This window comes from Puma concolor, chromosome D1 (assembly GCF_028749965.1).
Source record: "Puma concolor isolate L17-30 chromosome D1, mPumCon1.1.hap2, whole genome shotgun sequence".
Classification (NCBI taxonomy): domain Eukaryota; kingdom Metazoa; phylum Chordata; class Mammalia; order Carnivora; family Felidae; genus Puma; species Puma concolor.
The window spans coordinates 24622255-24640768 of NC_141676.1; the positions used below are offsets into that span (position 1 = coordinate 24622255).

At 35.9% G+C, this 18514-nt stretch overlaps 1 protein-coding gene across 2 annotated transcripts in view; it reads right to left on the minus strand.

Moving 5' to 3' along the window:
• The window catches only part of RAG1 (recombination activating 1), a 1204476-nt gene that overhangs the window by 240684 nt on the left and 945278 nt on the right, over positions 1-18514 (minus strand). Inside the window, exon 3 of one of the 2 annotated variants that reach the window (XR_015240887.1) lies at positions 3186-3207. The exons of the other annotated variant lie outside the window; for it this stretch is intronic. The gene's annotated coding sequence lies outside the window, so the exon portion shown is untranslated. Of the gene's footprint in view, positions 1-3185; positions 3208-18514 lie in introns of those variants that run through there. 2 annotated transcript variants of the gene reach the window in all.

Genomic DNA, 18514 nt, shown 5'->3' on the forward strand with positions numbered 1-18514 from the left:
CTTGATGATTTGTCTTCTTCATACTACTCTTAGGGGCATAGAAGCTTTATTAAACTATTTTATATTGATTTCATACTATGAATAATTTTAATTTGTCAGTGTTTCCTGTTGTCTTTGAACAGATTATATAACAAATACCAAAGTGAGGGATTCCTGGATGGCTCAGTTGGTTAAGCATCTAACTCTCGGTTACAGCTCAAATCATGGTCTCATAGTTCAAACCCTGCACTGGGCTCTGTGCTGACAAAGCTGAGCCTGCTTGGGATTCTCTCTCCTTCTCTTTGCCCCTCTTCCACCCTTGCATGTTTTCTCTCCCTCTCTCTCCCTCTCTCTCTCTCAAAAAAAATAATCATAAAAAAAACCAACAAAGTGAAAAAGAAAATACAATGGGTAAGAGTTCAAAAAGGATAAAAATAGCATTATTTATTTTTTTAGGTTTAAAATATTTTTTTTTCTATCAAGGAGTTTTTAAAGATATTTACAGAATAATTCTCACTTATATTAACTGGATGAAATATTCTATAGAATTGAGAACTATATTTTATTTTTTTAAGTTTTTATTTAAATTCCAGTTAGTTAACATACAGTGTAATATTAGTTTCAGGTGTACAATATAGTACTACTATATTTTAAATGAAAATATTTTCATTTAAAAACTGCACTATCCCCATGACTGATGCATCCTCTCATTGTACTAATGTAGAGAAATCTGAGTTTTTATTTTTTTTAAACTCTCTAAGTGTGACTTTTCTGCTCATTTTGTTCACTTTCAAATTAAACAGTCTTTAAAATTTATGTAGTTTTATCATCCCAGTATATCTGGTAAATATAAATATGTGATTTGGAAATTGATAGATCTATGTTTGAATCTGTGAATAACACTGTATTAGTTGTGTGAATTTAGGCAAAATATCTAAATTTGTGTCTTCCTTTTCAAAATATCTACCTTACAGCATGGCTATAATGGTAAGTAGGAATCATATCATTGTGTTATCCAAATTTAATGCACTCAATTTATATTAGATACAACTGTACTATCCTCAGTTTATTATTGTGAGCCAATCTTTCTCACTATCCATCTTTTCAACTGGAGATTTCATCTTATTTTCAGCCCATGACACTTTATTTGTACTATCTTTTCAAATATTGCTTAGTTTTCATTCTTTCTGGTATGGTCAAAACCTAAATATTGGATATCTGTTGACCCTTCATCTCTATCAACTTTTTATATTCTCTTTGTTCTTTTTTTGTATTCTCAGAGAACCACTCAATTATGTCATCTCTAGTACTGATTTAATACATTAGAATGTTCATCAGATTTTTTATTCCAAGTATTTGATTATAATTTTCCAGCATCTAAAAATCTGTTTTTATCCAGATTAAAAAAAATAAGACAGAAATTTTAGAGCAATTTTAGGTCTACAGCAAAATTGAGGGGAAGGTACAGAGATTTCTTGTCTATTCCTCCCCCTCATATATATATAGCCTCCTCCATTATCAAAATACTGCACCCAGAGTGGTACCTATGTTACAACTGACACATCATAATCAACCAAAGTCCATAGTTTATCTTATGTTTCACTCTTGGTGTTGCATATTTTATGAGCTGGGACAAATGTATCATGACATGTGTCCATCATGGTGTCATACTATTTTCATTGTCCTAAAATTCCTCTGTAATCCATTTATTCATACCTCTCCCCCACCAATTCCTGGCAACCACCTATTTTTTTTTACTCTTTCTCTAGTTTTGCCTTTTCCAGAATGTCATATAATTGAAATCACATAATACGTAGCCCTTTCATATTGGCTTCTTTCACTTAGTAACATACACTTAAGGTAACTCCCTGTCTTTTCATGGCTTATTAGCTCATTTCTTTTTAGGGATGAATCATACTTCATTGTCTGGATTATCACAGTGTATTTATCCCTTTACCTCTTGAAGGAAATCTTGGTTGCTTCCAAGTTTTGGCAATTATACATAAAGCTGCTCTGAACACTTGTGTTTGTATAAACACTAGTTTTCAATTCATTTATGTAAATACCAAGGAGTGACATTGCTGGATTACATGGGAAGAGCATGTTTAGCATTGTTAGAAATCTCCAAACTGTCTTGCAAAGTGGCTGTACCATTTTGCATTCCACCAATAACGAATGAGAGACCTTTAGGCCCACATTCTTGCCAGCATTTGGTGTTGTTAGTGTTCCAGATTGTGGGCATTCTAATAAGTGTGGAGCAGTATCTCATTGATGTTTTAACTTGCATCTCCCTGATGACATATTAAGTGGGGCATCTTTTCATATGCTTATTTACCAGCTGTGTATTTTCTCTAGTGAGGTGTTTGCACAGGACTTTGACCCGTTCTTTAACCAGGTTGTTCATTTCTTATTGCTGATTTTTAAGCGGTCTTTGAGACGAAGGTAAGATGTTAATAATACAGAATTCTATCAGTATCTAGGGATTCTTTTTTTATTGGATACAAAGGAAGAAATGCATACCTAAATAAATCATTGAGAAGAAAAAGACAGCAATAGAAAAAAGAGAGAGAGAGAGAAGAAAAATAAAGAGACGGATATGAACAATTTACACGCAGAAGCCTAATATAACGTCAAAAATAAGTATTTAAAATAAAATGTTATATATACAAATTAAGACAGTTATAAGACCTGATTTATTTCCTAAAAGAACAATATTGAAAAGATGATAAAAAAGTGTTGGTGATATTATCAATTGCTAAGGGTTTTTATAGGGCAATAAGGAAATATAAAACAAAAGTCTTAATAATGTGTTTACCTTTCAGCCAGAAATTATTTTAAAGATATTCTTTCCCAAATACATTTTTTAAGTTTGTTTATTTATTTTGAGAGAGAAAGAGAGAGAGCAGGGGAGGGGCAGAGAGAGAATCCCAACCAGGCTCCAAGATGTCAGTGGAGAGCCTATCTCAGGGCTCAAACTCCTGAACTGTGAGATCAGGACCTGAGCTGAAATCAAGAGTCAGAAGCTTAACTGACTAAGCCACCCAGTCACTCCCCTTCCCTAATACATTTTAAGTATAAACATCTTTTTGAGTTTATCATATATAATTTTTAGAGGAATATTAAAATGAAATTATATAATGGATATTACAACCTTTTAAACAGGTTTAAAACCATCATTTAAAAGTAGAATCTGGGGCACCTAGGTAGCTCAGTCAGTTAAGCATCCAACTTCAGCTCAGGTCATGATCTCATGGCTTATGGGTTTGAGCCCTGCATCAGTCTCTGTGCCGACTGCTAAGAGCCTGGAACCTGCTTTGGATTCTGTGTCTCCCTGTCTCTCTGCCCCTCCCCTCCCCCACTCACACTCTATCTCCCTTTGTCTCTGTCTCTCAAAAATAAATAAAACATTAAAACTTTTCTAAATAAATAAAAGTAGAATTTATTTATTTATTTATTTATTTATTTATTTATTTATTTAACATTTATTTATTTTTGAGACAGAGAGAGAGCATGAACAGGGGAGGGTCAGAGAAAGAGGGAGACACAGAATCTGAAACAGGCTCCAGGCTCCAAGCTGTCAGCACAGAGCCCGACGCGGGGCTCGAACCCATGGACCGCGAGATCATTACCTGAGCCGAAGTCGGACGCTCAACCGACTGAGCCACCCAGGCGCCCCTAAGTAGAATATATTTAGAGTGCATTGCTAAGTTTGAAATATTAGGGTAAAAGTTATATTATCACTATAGTACCAACTATATATACATTTATATAGATTTATATAAATGTATATATTTATATATATAGATATATATATACATTTATATATAGAGATAGATAGATATACACACACACACACACACACAACTCTATATAAATGTATATATAGTTGGTACTAAGTACCAAATATATACGCAAATATATATTATGTATATATATATGTGTATATTTATATTTAACATATGTATTATATATAAACTTAACATATGTATTATCCAGGACCTAGCCATAGTGAATATCTTCTTAACATTAGTGTGATGCTGTTATTTTACCCCATACCTTTCTGATTCCCAAGTTTTCTGCATTCAGTGCAAATTGCCTTTGAAGTGAAAAAAAATCAATAAATTATTTAAAAAAAGAATTCCTGCTTCTTAGACTTATCTAACTGAGTACACCAAAGACAATTTCACTGGTTCTTGATAACTTCTTGTCATCACTAATTATTTTGCTGTCCTCTAAAAATGAAATGTTGTTAAATGCTAAGACAGTGCCCTTCTACTAAATGGCAGCAAATTGACTACATTTGAGTTTGGGAGTATGATTTGCTTTAATTTCATCTCTCTTTCCTTGTTAATTATCACCTTTTGTTAAGGAACTTTCCTATAAATAAATGAGTTTGTTACAACGGAAATACTTAGTAATATTTTACAGATGCTCAAATGCAATATTGGTGCAAATGTTTATCATATACATATTTCAAATAAGGTAAAATGAAAGCTGACAACTATAAAAAATAGTCAGCCACAGCTCCTCCATACCCCACCTACTTTCAACCTGAGAGAACTATAATCCTGAATTCATTGCATCATGCTTTTGCTTTCCATTTTGTATAGTTTACTAAAACTGTAGACATTTATTTTCTTAATATTATTGCCTTTAATTTTTTTTTTAATTTTTTTAAGTTTATTTATTTATTTTGACAGAGAGAGAGAGCACAAGCAGGGGAGGGGCAGAGAGAGGGAAAGACAGAATCCCAAGCAGGCTCTGCACCAGCAGTGCAGAGCCCGATGCGGGGCTCTAACTCACGAAATGTGAGATCACGTCCTGGTCCAAGATCAAGAGTCAGAGGCTTAACCAACTGTGCCACCCAGACACCCCTACCTTTAAATTTTAGGGATGCCTGGGTGGATCAATTGGTTAAGTGTCCAACTTCAGCTCAGGTCATGATCTCACGGTTTGTGAGTTCGAGCCCCTCACCAGGCTCTGTGCTGCCAGTTCAGAGCTTGGAGCCTGCCTTGGATTCTGTGTCTCCCTCTCTGCCCCTCCCTCACACCCACTCTCACTCTCTCTCTCTCAAAAAATGAATAAACATTAAAATTTTTTTAAAAAATTTTTTAAATGGTGTATTATGCTGACTTGAATCTCTAAAATTTACTCTTTCACTTAATATTCAGTTAACAATAGTATATAAATGCTGATTCATCAATTACAATAACCTGATGCAATAAATTGTAATAAATTATATCCAATGAAATATATTAATAACAGGTAAAAATGTACAGGCCCACAGGAAACTCTGTACTTTCTGCTCAATTTTTCCCTAAAACCTAAAACCACTAAAAATAGTCAATTAATTAAAATTAAGATAAAAATTCAAATATAAAAAATATACTCATGCAGGTTTTCATGATTCTAGTTTTTAACCTATCACCCCCTTGACTACCTATGTTTTACCAGGCCCTATATGTTCACCACATCCTCAATCCAAGTAGCATGATGTCATCAGCGTAATGAACCAGTATGATGTTCTGTGGAATGTCCACCTGTACCAGGGGTTTATATATATCTGGATAAGAGTATTAATAAAGCCCTGGAACTAGACTGTAAATTTATATTGTTGTGTTGTCCAACTAAGTTCAAATAATTTTTGATCCTTTATTTTGATAGAGATAGATAAGAATACATCTCAAATTAACTATAGCCTCCCACCTGAGGCTATATGAACTTGCTCTATCAAAAATACCTCCTCTGGCATTGGAACTACTCCTTGGTTTAGTATGTATTAGTTCTCTTTTATCCTTCAATATCTGCCTTATTTGTGCAGAGCCCAGGCTGGTGAGTTAGGTGGGAAGATGTGAACTAATACACATGCATCCTTTAGTTATTTAAGGAGAGCATTAATTTGGGAGGCCTGGGTATCTCAGTTAAGCGTCTGACTCTTGATATCGGCTCAGGTAATGATATGTTCGTGGGTTTGAGTTCCCCTCTGGGAATCTCCTTCAGTGCAGAGATTCTCTGCTTGAGATTCTCTCTTTCTCTCTGCCTCATTCTGCCCCTCCCCCACTTGCTCACTCTCAAAATAAATAAATAAATAAACTTAAAAAAAGGAAAAGGATAGCATTAATTTTTGTCAGTGCTCCTAGGGAAGAGAGCAGTTTCATAGTCTTCCTTCAGCCTTTCCCAGGATGACAGCCCTAAACCAATGTGGGGGTTCCACCAACGATCAAATATGTCTACTCAATTCTACATTCAGACAGCATGGAAATTGTCATTTAAGCCACTGTGAACTATACCTGGACCAGGCCTCTATTTATCGTCTCCCACTTGCCTCACTGCTAACAGGGGACATATAATGATTCTTCAGACCACTGTTTACCAACCTCTACTCGGAACTTATTCCAACAGTCTTCAGAATGTTTGATATTCCTCTCTCCACAGTAAACACTTAATGATACACCTTATTAAGGCTCCAAAAACTATCTCATTAAGGACTAAAAACCGGGCAAGGGATTATGACATTTTATTGGGGCAAATCTTCTCAATTCCCTGATCATACACACTAATTAACTTTGAATTAATGGAGGAGTGTTTTTGAGGTCTGTCTACCTTTTGATTTTTCCTAGGGTCACTGCTTTATAAACCAACTCCATAACTCTCTCTAGGTTACCCCATTCCAATGGCATTCTGATGTTGGCACCCATTCAAAATCGAATCCATTTGGCGTCTAAGAGCTAGGTGTATCCACTGGCGTCTATTCTTTCAGAGTCCCATCTTATCCATACCTGTGTACATTCCATTTTTGCTTCAATAGTTTCTTTTTTTTATGTTTTATTTTCTTATTTTTAAGAGACAGAGACAGAGCATGAGTAGGGGAGGGAGAAGGGGAGGGAGAGAGAGAGAGAGAGAGAGAGAGAGAATCTGAAGCAGACTCCAGGCTCTGAGCTGTCAGCACAGAGTCCAACGTGGGGTTCAAACCCATGAACCTCAAAATTATGAACTGACCTGAAGTCAGTAGCTTAACCAACTGAGCCACCCAGGCGCCCTAAGTTTCTTTTTTTTTTTTTTTTAATGTTTATTTATATTTGAGAGAGAGCGCGCACCTGCAGAAGAGGGGGAGGGGCAGAGAGGGAGAGGGACAGAGGATCCGAAGCAGGCTCCCACTGACATCAGAGAGCCTGATCAGGGACTTGAACTCACAAACCACATGTTCATGACCTGAGTCAAAGTCAGATGCTTAACTGATTGAGCCATCCATCTGTCCCTCCAATTAAGTTTCTAAACAGATTTCTTTCTCATCCAGATTACTGCTCTATCTTCTTAAATGGCCTTTTATTCTCCAAACTACTCTAATCTCTTCCATTCTATTTGATACATGATACCTAGAATGGTCTTTTGAAAACCCAAATCAATGTTGTTTCTCTGTTTAAAAGTTTCAAAGCCTTTTTAATGTTCTTAAGATAACAAACACCTAAAATGACCTCAAAAGCCTGCATAGTTTAGCCATATCCTATCCTCCCAGCCTCACCTCTTGCAACTTACACCACTTTCCTTTCTGAATTTCGGCAAAATTAGCTTTTATTTTCCTCCTCAATTCTTCCCGTTTCCAGGATATTGACAAATGCTGTCTCAATTGCATATAATATTCTCCATCCTTTACCTGCTTTCATAGTCAAATTCTACTCATTGTCAGGTATCAGTTCAAATATTCACAATCTACTAGGATTATTCCTTGGGATCTCAGACTATGACAAATCCTTTGGTTGCATGTTTTCAAAGAATGCTTACTAAATCTGTCCGATTGAGGTGGGGAGAGAGTAATTACATTGCTAAATGTGTCTACTTTATTACCATGAAGGTAAACACTATATCCATCATCACCAATACTCTTATTCTTGGTAACTAACACAGTAAATAGGCAATAAAACATCTGTTGATGAAAAGGTATTCCCTGGGTTACTAAATAACTTTGTCGTTCTGTCTCTTGCACCATGCTATCATGTATACATGGATGTGTACTCGTAAGGGAGAAGAGGGAGAGACAGAAATGGACAGAGAGGTGATGAAAAAGAGATTCTTACGATATTTCAAGATTCCTATTTCTCCTAAAGTTCTGAGTCTGTCATTTGTCTTTTCAATGATTTTATTAGACTTTTTTCCATATTTCACTTAATTTAAAATATTGTGATAAAAAGGGTCATTAGTATATTTTCCTTACTTGGGAAGTCCCAGAATACTAATTTATTTTTACATATTTGAATATTCCTTTCAGAGTGAAATCTTATGAAGTCAGAGCTTACAAATAATGCCCTCCACCAAACTGGCTTTCATCTAGCTCTATGAATGCACTTTTCTCAACATTGAAAAGCTGCTCTGCAGTTACTGGAAATATCTTTAAAAATAACACTGGTAAAGCAATCATCCAGTCCTAGAGAGAAGCACTGCACTATGAATAGTAGGTCCTTAACTTGTATTAATGAGTTTCTGAAATAATTCCTCCATAGAAGATAATAATCCAGCAAATTACAACATTGCTTGTTATTTACATTTCCCCCCTTCCCAGGCATGGGATTTCTCTTTAGCAGTGTCACTCTGTGAATCCCTAAAGTTACATTTTCAACCAAATTTGTTAAAACCAGACACTCCAAGTTTTTGACCCTACTGATTTGTTGTTCTTGTAAGTGAACTCTGTTAAGCTAAATTTCTAGGCAGTTCAAATTATACCCCAATCTGAGGGGTGGGGTCCAACAGAAGAAAAGGAAAGGAAATTATGGGGACCACCTGTGGAACATGCACAACTTATGGAATATGATGTGAGGCCTTCAGTTAGTCTCTAGCCAAAACTTTTAACCCTCTGGTACGTTCATAGGTAAAATACACTCCTCAGTTAACTGCCCCCAGCTCGGTTGCTCTCTTCTTTCTAGTCTGTTCTCCTAAGAGAGTTTAAGGCAGATAATGTAAGAAATATTATAATTTAGGAGACAGTTTGGGTGAGGAAGCATAAATCTAATTAAACTCTCTAAACCATTAGAAATTAAATTTATTTACCCCTTTGTCTTTTCTTGTGTAGAAGTCTGAGTTCTTGGGATTGCAAGCCAAATCTCTGGCCATACTTCCTGATCATTTGTTTTATCAAAATACATTTTCTTTAAAATATGCCTCTGGGTGCATAGCTATTTGGGTAAAAAAAAAAACTGCCTAATTTACTTCCACCCCTATTACATTTATTAAAATAAGTGTTTCTGCTACTGCATCTATTAGTGTGTCTGCTTAGTAATATTATAATTACCACTGATATTATTTCTTATTACCATGACTGTTCTTGCTGCTACTACTATGTGCTGCCATCTTCTGATTAGAGTGAATGATTACATTATTCCCATCCCTAAAATAATTATTTCAGAAACACACTGATTTCATATTTTACTGATGACAATGTTGAGACTTAAGAGTGGCTAAGTTGGTTGGCCAAAGTGACTAAACTAATAAATGCTACACTGGGGATGAGAACTCCTATTATTCAGATCCCTCCTATTATTTTTTATTATCTTAAATAAAATTCTATACAGTTTTCATTATTTGGATATGCACATAATATCCTTCTAAATACAGTAGGGCTCATTTAGAAACAAAACCAAGAAAATTACTCCACAGCTACAGTTTTATTTCTCAAGAAGATGGACACATGGTTTCCTTTTTAACTCCGTGATTTGAATTGCTCTGGTCCAAGACTGATATTACAAAATTTCAGGTAAGAAAAGGGGCCTTTATTTCACTTCTCTGATACATTCTCAGGGAGGCAACTCTATATGTGTTTGACCTTTTCAAGGTTCTGCAGTTTGATTGGATGGCTGCCTCTGTTATCACCCTTTACAACCTCTGCTTCATGTGAGAAATCAGGGTGGATTGAGAAGCCAATCAAATATGGAATATTGAAAAGGTTACAGCAGTGCTGCCGACTACAAGCTATCCTGGACCACGATGGTTATTAACATTCTGGCGCCTCATTCCAGTGACAAAGATTGTAATAAGAACAGATGAGGCCAAGGCGTGAATTTTATTCTTTTGACAATGATCGGATGGGAATGGTTGAATCTGAAGGGCTGCCTCATCTATTCTACTGTTACTGCACTGCCTGTCTATAATCCTGTGAATTGACTTTCGCATTATGAATTGAGGTTATGTTCACATAAATTAGGGCCAGGGGGTGCATCCCCCTGCACATGGCTTTGGGCCACCCTTTACTACTACCATTGTTGTCTTCTGTGCTTTCTCTCCCTTGTGCTATTTCTACATGGCATTTAAAAATGAAATTGGCTTTTGAAATATTGGCTCCTTTATTTTTCATTAGGATACAGACACCCTAAAAGAGGCAACCAGAAATGCCATGATGTGGTTGGTAGAAAAGTATCTTGAAGTTTATTAAATTCATAATCAACTTTACTGTTAAAAGCAATATATGGCATTAAATGCAAATGGCAGGGCTAGTGCCTAAATAGTTACAAGGTACCCCACTTGATTACTGGTAAATGTAATGTATTTATTTATTTTAGACAAAGCCTATCATTAGGGCTATTTTTATATTATGTATTTTCTAATATACTTTGTTAAAGGAGTTTTCTGTTTGTTTTTACTTTTTAGGGCTTTCAGTATTTATTTACGTAGGCTTTGGAGAATGCCAGAGGATCAGCCTCTCATGAACAATTTGAATAATAACGGCATTGTTAAATGGCACTGGGAAAACATACATTTTTTTTAGACATAACTGAACCTGAACACAGTATATTAGATCCACCTACACATTCCAGTTGATTCCAGTATTTAGATGTCTGATTAAAAGGAGAAGAACCAAATATTTCACAACATTCAGGAAAACAGGACTTGGAAATAAGCAACAGTGCACAGGAGTGTTGTATTTTTCCTCCATGTAACAAAATAATTTACTACAACCCTAGGAAAGAAAATGTGCTTTTCTCACTAAATTCTCGATGCAGTAAGTCTTACATCTGTCATCTATTTGCAGCAGCTTTGAAAAAGAAAAGGAGGGGGGGAAGGTACTTTTTCCCCTTATAGCTTTAATTAAAGGTCAGTTCAGATTTCCACAGGCAGGTCTTTCTGATGTTTTCTAATCTTGGTGGGTATGACTCTCCCACAGCTATGCCATAAAACCCGCTGCTTAGGGCTTGGATCCGCTCTGTTGTCATCTCCTCCACATAGCTGGGAATCTCCTTTGAAATCCACGGCATCCTAGTGTGTGCAAGGCACATAGAACTGTGCGAGTCAGAGCAACAACTGAGCCATCTGCCTATTAGAGCTGCTTTCTTAAGACAAGAAGGAAAAATAACTGACCATTAAATGGAAATATTTCACCTTCAGAAGTCCTAATAAGAAAAAAAAGTTTTAGGTTTGTCTGTATTCATACCAATAACCCCAGTTAGTTCAATGAACTCTTTACAATAAACTCAGTCATGGAGTTGAGTCAATGGTCCCTCTTTTGCTTGGGTCATTTTCCTCCCTAAAATAGAACCGACTTTACTCCAGCACTTTTTATTTCACTCTGTCTTATAGAAGTTTACCCACAATCATTTAGTAAGGACCTAGTGAACTATGTCCATGCATAACACATCCACGGGGCAACCTGATGTGGCTACTTAACCTACCACAGTCCACTCTGTGGCACAAAGTGGCCATCTCATAAAAAGGACATTCCAGGCTATGCATAGAATGTCCAAAAGTTCTGAATCACCTGCCCTGGTCTAGTGTTAATAATTCTCCTGCTCACCAGCTTTGCTACCTTTGTTTTCACCCAAAACAAAAGGCGAAACTTTGCTTTCTAGACTTGGCCTGTTGTTTTTCCTTTTATCTATGATTCGGATAATCCACCATAATTATATTCACTCTGCTTGATTTGCTTTCAAGTAGCTAAAAACAACTCACATGTGATGAAGAACAAAAAGGAGAATGAGGTTATCATCTTCTTTGTTGAGCTCTGAAAAGGTCACCACAAGTTCTTCTTCCCGTTGCCATCTCTCATCAGTTTTTCTCTGTTTTCATTTTATTTTACAGTAAGAGCTTTCCATATGGAAATGTATTTATTGGCTACCAGTTACTTAAGAATCATATATTACAGGGGAACCTGGGTGGCTCTGTCAGTTGAACATCAGACTTTGGCTCAGGGCATGATCTTGTGTTTCATGGGTTCAAACCCCACATCGAGCTCTCCGCTCTCAGCGCAGAGCCTGCTTCAGAGCCTCTGTCTCCCTCTCTCTCTCTGTCACTCCCCATCTCTCTCTCTCTCTCTCTCTCTCAAAAATAACAAATAAACATTAAAAAAATTAAAAACAAGAATCATATCTTACAAACTTAGTAAACCCAGGAGAAAGAGTATCTTTTAAAAATAGTTCTGACAAAAGTAACAAGATGTAATCACCCTCACTTAGCTTGGGTCACAGACCCACTACAGAACTTATCACTGTGATCATCATGGTGGACACCTCTAACTTCTCAGTCTATGTTACAGATCCTATCCAGAGACGGGGTTATTACAATAGAGCCAGCCACAATATTCCAGAGACTAATCTGGGGAAGGACGGTGTGGCAGGCTGCATAATGCCCTCTCCTTCTACAGAGCTGTCCATGTTCTAATGTCCAGAATCTATGAATGTTACTTTGCATTCAAAGTGGACTTTGCAGATTTGATTAAGTTAAGGGTCTTGTAATGGAGAGATTACATTCGATGGGCCCAATGTAATCAAAAGACTCATACAAAAGGGAAGTAGGAGGGGCAGACTTGTAGATGGAAATATCATAATGGAATTAGCCAAAATGATACCATGCTGGAAAGGATCTGTGAGCCAAGGAATGTAGGAAGCCTCCAGAAGCTAGAAAATGCAAGGAACAGATCCTCCCCCAGAGCCTTCAGACGGAAGTTAGTCCAACCAAAACCTTGATTTTAGTCCATTGAGACTTATTTTGAACTTCCATCCTTCTTATGTACAAGATAATTTTGTTTTATGCCACTAAGTTTGTTGTAATTGGTTTCAGCAGCAATAAAAAAGCCTAATAAAGATAGTTCTTCTAGAAGATACTAAGCAGAAATTTTTTTAAAAATGTGCTCATTAAATTTTGGGAGTATCTTTTATGTTTTGACTGTCTGACAAAATGATTTTAATTCTAAGTTGCCCATAATCATATATAAATTTTAAGCCCTTTAAGAGTTGACACTATATCCTTATCATGTTTGCATCCCCTATAGCAACTTGGCCCATGGTCATGCATATATAAATGCTCATTAAATATATATTGAATTGAGTTGATGTGGCATTAGGTAATCACATCTAGAGTGAAAAGGACAGTAACACTTCTTGTTGTGCTTTTCCCCCCAGCATTATGGCGAATAAGAGTCAAACACAGAGTTTGAAAGATAAATTGAAAATGACAGAAACGGGCAGAAAATGAAGCAAACAAAAGTTATGTGGTAAAAAAAAAAAAAACAACAACTATGCCTTGCAAGCATATTAGGCCATAATTCAAGACAGAATTAGGTACCTAGGGCCATGCAAGCATTCTTGGATGGAATTCTTCACAAATAAGAATAAGACACAAACATAAATGTAGATGGACCACAAAGGGGCACACGCAACTTGGTCATGGAGTGCAAGCGATACAGTATGAGAGTGTTCTCAGTTTTACTGTGCTTGTTCCAGAGATCATATTTCACACTGCAGAGAATCACCTACAGATATTGTGCTCTAGAGTGGCTACTGGAATCTGCATTTTAATGAGTATCTCAACAGCTTTTGATTTATGTGGTCACTGGATGACTTTTAAGAAACAGTGCCATGAAGCAATGGCAGGCAGTGAGAGCCAGGCCATGCAAGGCGGTATGCCCCAAACACAGAAGCATGTCAAGGGTCTGTGACCCAAACACAGAAGCATGTCAAGGGTCTGTGACCCAAACACAGAAGCATGTCAAGGGTCTGTGACCCAAACACAGAAGCATGTCAAGGGTCTGTGACCCAAACACAGAAGCATGTCAAGGGTCTGTGACCCAAACACAGAAGCATGTCAAGGGTCTGTGACCCAAACACAGAAGCATGTCAAGGGTCTGTGACCCTGATGAGAGCTGCAAGCATACTGGGCAACTGAGGATGTAACAACTAGATCTTGATGCTGGGGCCATTCACTTTCTGACTCAAACCCAAAACTCGAGACTCTCTTTCCAGCAGAATAGCACTCAACCACAGAATGTAAACAAACTTCTACTGAGTAATTCACGACACTAAAAACTTTGCTGATGGTACAGTGTGGACCAGCTTCAGGAATATCACTGGTAAGCTTATTAGAAATGCAGAATCTCAGGCCACACACCCCATTGACACTAAACTGAATCTGCATTTTAACCAGCTCTCCAAGTAATCCATATGCACATAAAAATTTAGGAAACACTGATTAGCAGACTCATCAGCTACCTTCATTATTCAAGCAGCATAATTAATCACCCAGTCTCCTGACTCCTCATAGGATGAGTGAATGAGAGCTATAATAAAAAAGAGACATGCCTTATTAACTGTTTATTAGGATTATGAATGTTACATATTAAACAGAATGGAATGCATTATTCAAGAAAACAGAGTAATTTCAGAACCCTGCGCCCTATGCCCCAGTCATTTTCAGAATGGATCAGAATGAACAGGTTAAAGGTTCAAACATCTACAGAAAGTCTTTTCCTTTCATTAATGCCATACGTCTGGCTAATTGTTTTAAGACAACTCAGTTCTTTCTCCATAACTCTCTTGCATATAGTAATCTTGTCTATAAAAGTTTTATAACTTTAAATTTCTAATAACTAGATCGCTGCCTCCAAAAATGTGACAGGGCAAAAAGACCCCAGAGATGGCATTTGACCTAGACATCACAAAGAGTATATGGACTCTGGAAAGCTAGACACCAAATTTCTTGCTCTAACCATATATTGGAGAAAAGGGATTTTCGTGATCTATATATATATATATATATATATATATATATATATATATATATACATACACCTGGGTCAAACTATAGCCTTTTGAGAGCACCTGAGATATTGCCTTGCTCTACCTGTCTGAAAACTGTGCCTTCAGGAGGGTAATAAAAATTCATTAGCTATTGTGGACTGACTTTGTTTCTGCCTTTTCTAGGTATGTTTGGACCCTTGGGAAGGTACAGCTACAATGATGAAACATCCTGAACCATAACAACTTCTTAGTTTAATTATTTTTATAAAACCTCTAAGTGATTCATAGCTGCCAGACAGTTAAGGTCTATAGAAAACATACTTAAATGTCTGGATAATGGGATACAGATAAATGTCAAGTGAAATATTGCTACAGCAAAGATGTTTCATTTTGACTAATATAGTGAGCACCAGGTTGAGAAAGCTGAGGAGTGGATTAACATATCAAGAGAATACAGATCTTGACCTCCAGACAACAGCAATGTAAGAGAGGGGAAGAAAAAAAAACCCTAAATATTTAAATACAATGGAAGGCAGAACCTGAATAAACTTAATACTGAAGAGAATATATTTTCTTAAAGAATAACTCTGGGAAAAAAAATGAAGAGAAAAATCAGTTTCAAAAATAGCATGTAATACATGCTATTACATTACATACATTTTACATCCCAATTTAAACTTTAACATTAGAGAATGGAGAAACAAACAAGATAAGAGAAAACTCAAAACGTATATGTCCCTGCCTGCTTGGAAAATGTATGGAGAAGTGTGTCTAAAAACTAAGTAAAAAGAGTAGCTAAATGGAGGAGCTTTTGTTAATCGATCAGATGATGCATTATTAGTAATGAAATGTGATCATTTATTCAATAAAATTAATGTCAGAATAAAGAAAATGAAATAGATAATAAATATTTATAAACTTGAGAAGGTAGCAGTTGAAATAATCAAAAATGAAGCAGTGAGAAAAAAGAATGAAGAAAATGAATAGCATATCAATGATCTGGAAGAAAGTTTACACAGCTATGCAGCCAAATATATGGGTAGCTGGAGTGCCTAAAGTGGTCTGGGAAGTAATAATGTTCAAAAGTCATCCAAAGAGTTCAAATAACCTCATGTACAAGGAACATGAAAAAAAAAGTCATATTAAATCAAATCGCTATAATTGAATAATAAAGAAAATCTTAAGAAGAGTTAAAGCAAAAGTAACATGTTATATATAGACGTAACAAAGATTAGAATGTTGGCAGATTTTTCACAGGAAACATGCATCTGAGAAAACATAAGCAACATCTTTGGAGTACTTAATGAAAAAAAAATGTCACCTTAGAATTATCTGCCCAACGAACTTATCATTCAAAAATAAAAGTACATCAAAAACCTATGTGTACCCAGAAAAGTTGAAAGAATAGATCATCAACAATCACATGACAAGAAAAGTTAGATCTCCAGTCTTCTTAGGAAAACCTCAAATGGAAACATGGATCTACACAAAGGAATGAAGATCAATAGAAATGGATACTTCTTGGATAAATGTACAACCAAGAACTTCTCTTACTATTCAAATCTTTACAAAAGATTCTTGACTAAATAAAAGTTATAACAAGGTAGGGTTGGATTTATAACACATGTAAAAGTTAAGTACATTGATAAGTACATTGATAGCAAAGGCTATGGGGGAGATATAAAAGGGTAATATTTTTGGTTCTTATTCTGTATAAGAACTGGACTCATAACACTTGAAGATAAGCAGTGACAAGTTTAAGAGGTATACCATGAACATTAAAGCAATCAGTTGGCCTACAGACACATGAAAAGATGTTCAACATCACTCATCATCAGGGAAATGCAAATCAAAACCGCAACGAGGTATCACCTCACACCTGTCACAATGGCTAAATTAAAAAACATAAGAAACAACAAGTGTTGGCAAGGATGTGTATGTGTAGAAAAAGGAACCCTCGTGCACTGTTGGTGGGAATGCAAACTGGTGCAGCTGGGTGGAAATCAGTATGGAGTTTCAAAAAATTAAAAACAGAATTATCATATGATCCAATAATTTCATTCTTGGATATTTACTCAAAGAACATGAAAACGCAAACTTGAAAAGATATATACAGCCCTATGTTTATTGCAGCATTATTTCTAATAGCCAAATTGTGGAAGCAACTCAAGTATCCATCAACAGATGAGTGAATAAAGACATGGTGTGTGTGTGTGTGTGTGTGTGTGTGTGTGTGTGTGTGTGTGTGTGTGCGCGCGCGCATGCACGCGTGTGTAAATGGAATATTACTCAGCTACAAAAAAAGAATGAAATCTTGCCATTTGCAACCACATGGATGGACCTAGACAGTATAATGCTAAATGAAGTAAGTCAGTCAGAGAAAGACAAATACTATATGCTTTCACTCTTGTGGAATTTAAGAAACAAATCTACAAAGAAAAAAAGAGATAAACCAAGAAACAGACTCTTAATTACAGAGAATAAACAGATGGTTACCAGGGGAGAGGTAGGTTGGGGAATGGGTGAAATAGGTTATGGGGATTAAAAGCACACTGAGGATGAGCACTGAATCATGTATAGAGTTGTTGAATCACTATATTATACACTTGAAACTAACATAATATTGTATGTTAACTGTACCGGAATTAAAATAAAACTAAAAAAAGCAATCAGTAAAAGAAAACCAAATGGTTGTAGCTAAAGTCAACAAGAGATGAAATGACTAGAAGGGCATCCAACTTTGGCTCAAGTCATGCTCTTACCATTCGTGGGTTGAAGGCCTGTGTCAGGCTCTGTGCTGACAGCTCAGAGTCTGAAGCCTGATTCAGATTCTGTCTCTTTCTCTCTCTCTCTCTCTCTGCCCCTCTACTGCTCACGCTCTGTGTCTCTATTTCTCTCAAAAATAAATATTTAAAAAAAGAGAGATGAAATGATTAGAAAAAATCATCTTAAAGAAGGCAAAGAAAAAGGACAAAGAACAAAACTGATGGGAAAAAGAGAATATAGGAAGACAAAATATATTTTATCCTTACCGAATTAATAATAAAATTAAATACAAGTGATAAAAATATTCAATTATAAGACAAATTGTTAGATCACATAAAAATGTTAAGATCAAACTCTACAAAGCCTTCAAGAAATTCAATTGGAATTTCAAGACACAAATAGGTTAAAACTAATAGGATAAAAAACATAATTCTGCTAAGCCTAATCAAAACAAGCTAAGATGAGTGGCAATATTAATACTGGAGAAAGAATATTACAGGATAAACACTATCACCACAGACAGATAAAGAAGGTCAATTGGCATTCATAAATCAATACAAAAATTTAAATATTAAAAATCCTGAAATATTTGAAAACTAATACACTCCTAAACAACCTGTAAGTCAATGTGATGATTAAAATGGATATGAGAAAGTATTTTTAAGTTAGTGAAAATGTAAATACAACATATGAAAATCAGTTGGAAACAGGAAGATCATTTAGAGGGAAAATTATAGCAATATCTGCCAATAGTAGGAAAGGCCACAAATCAATGG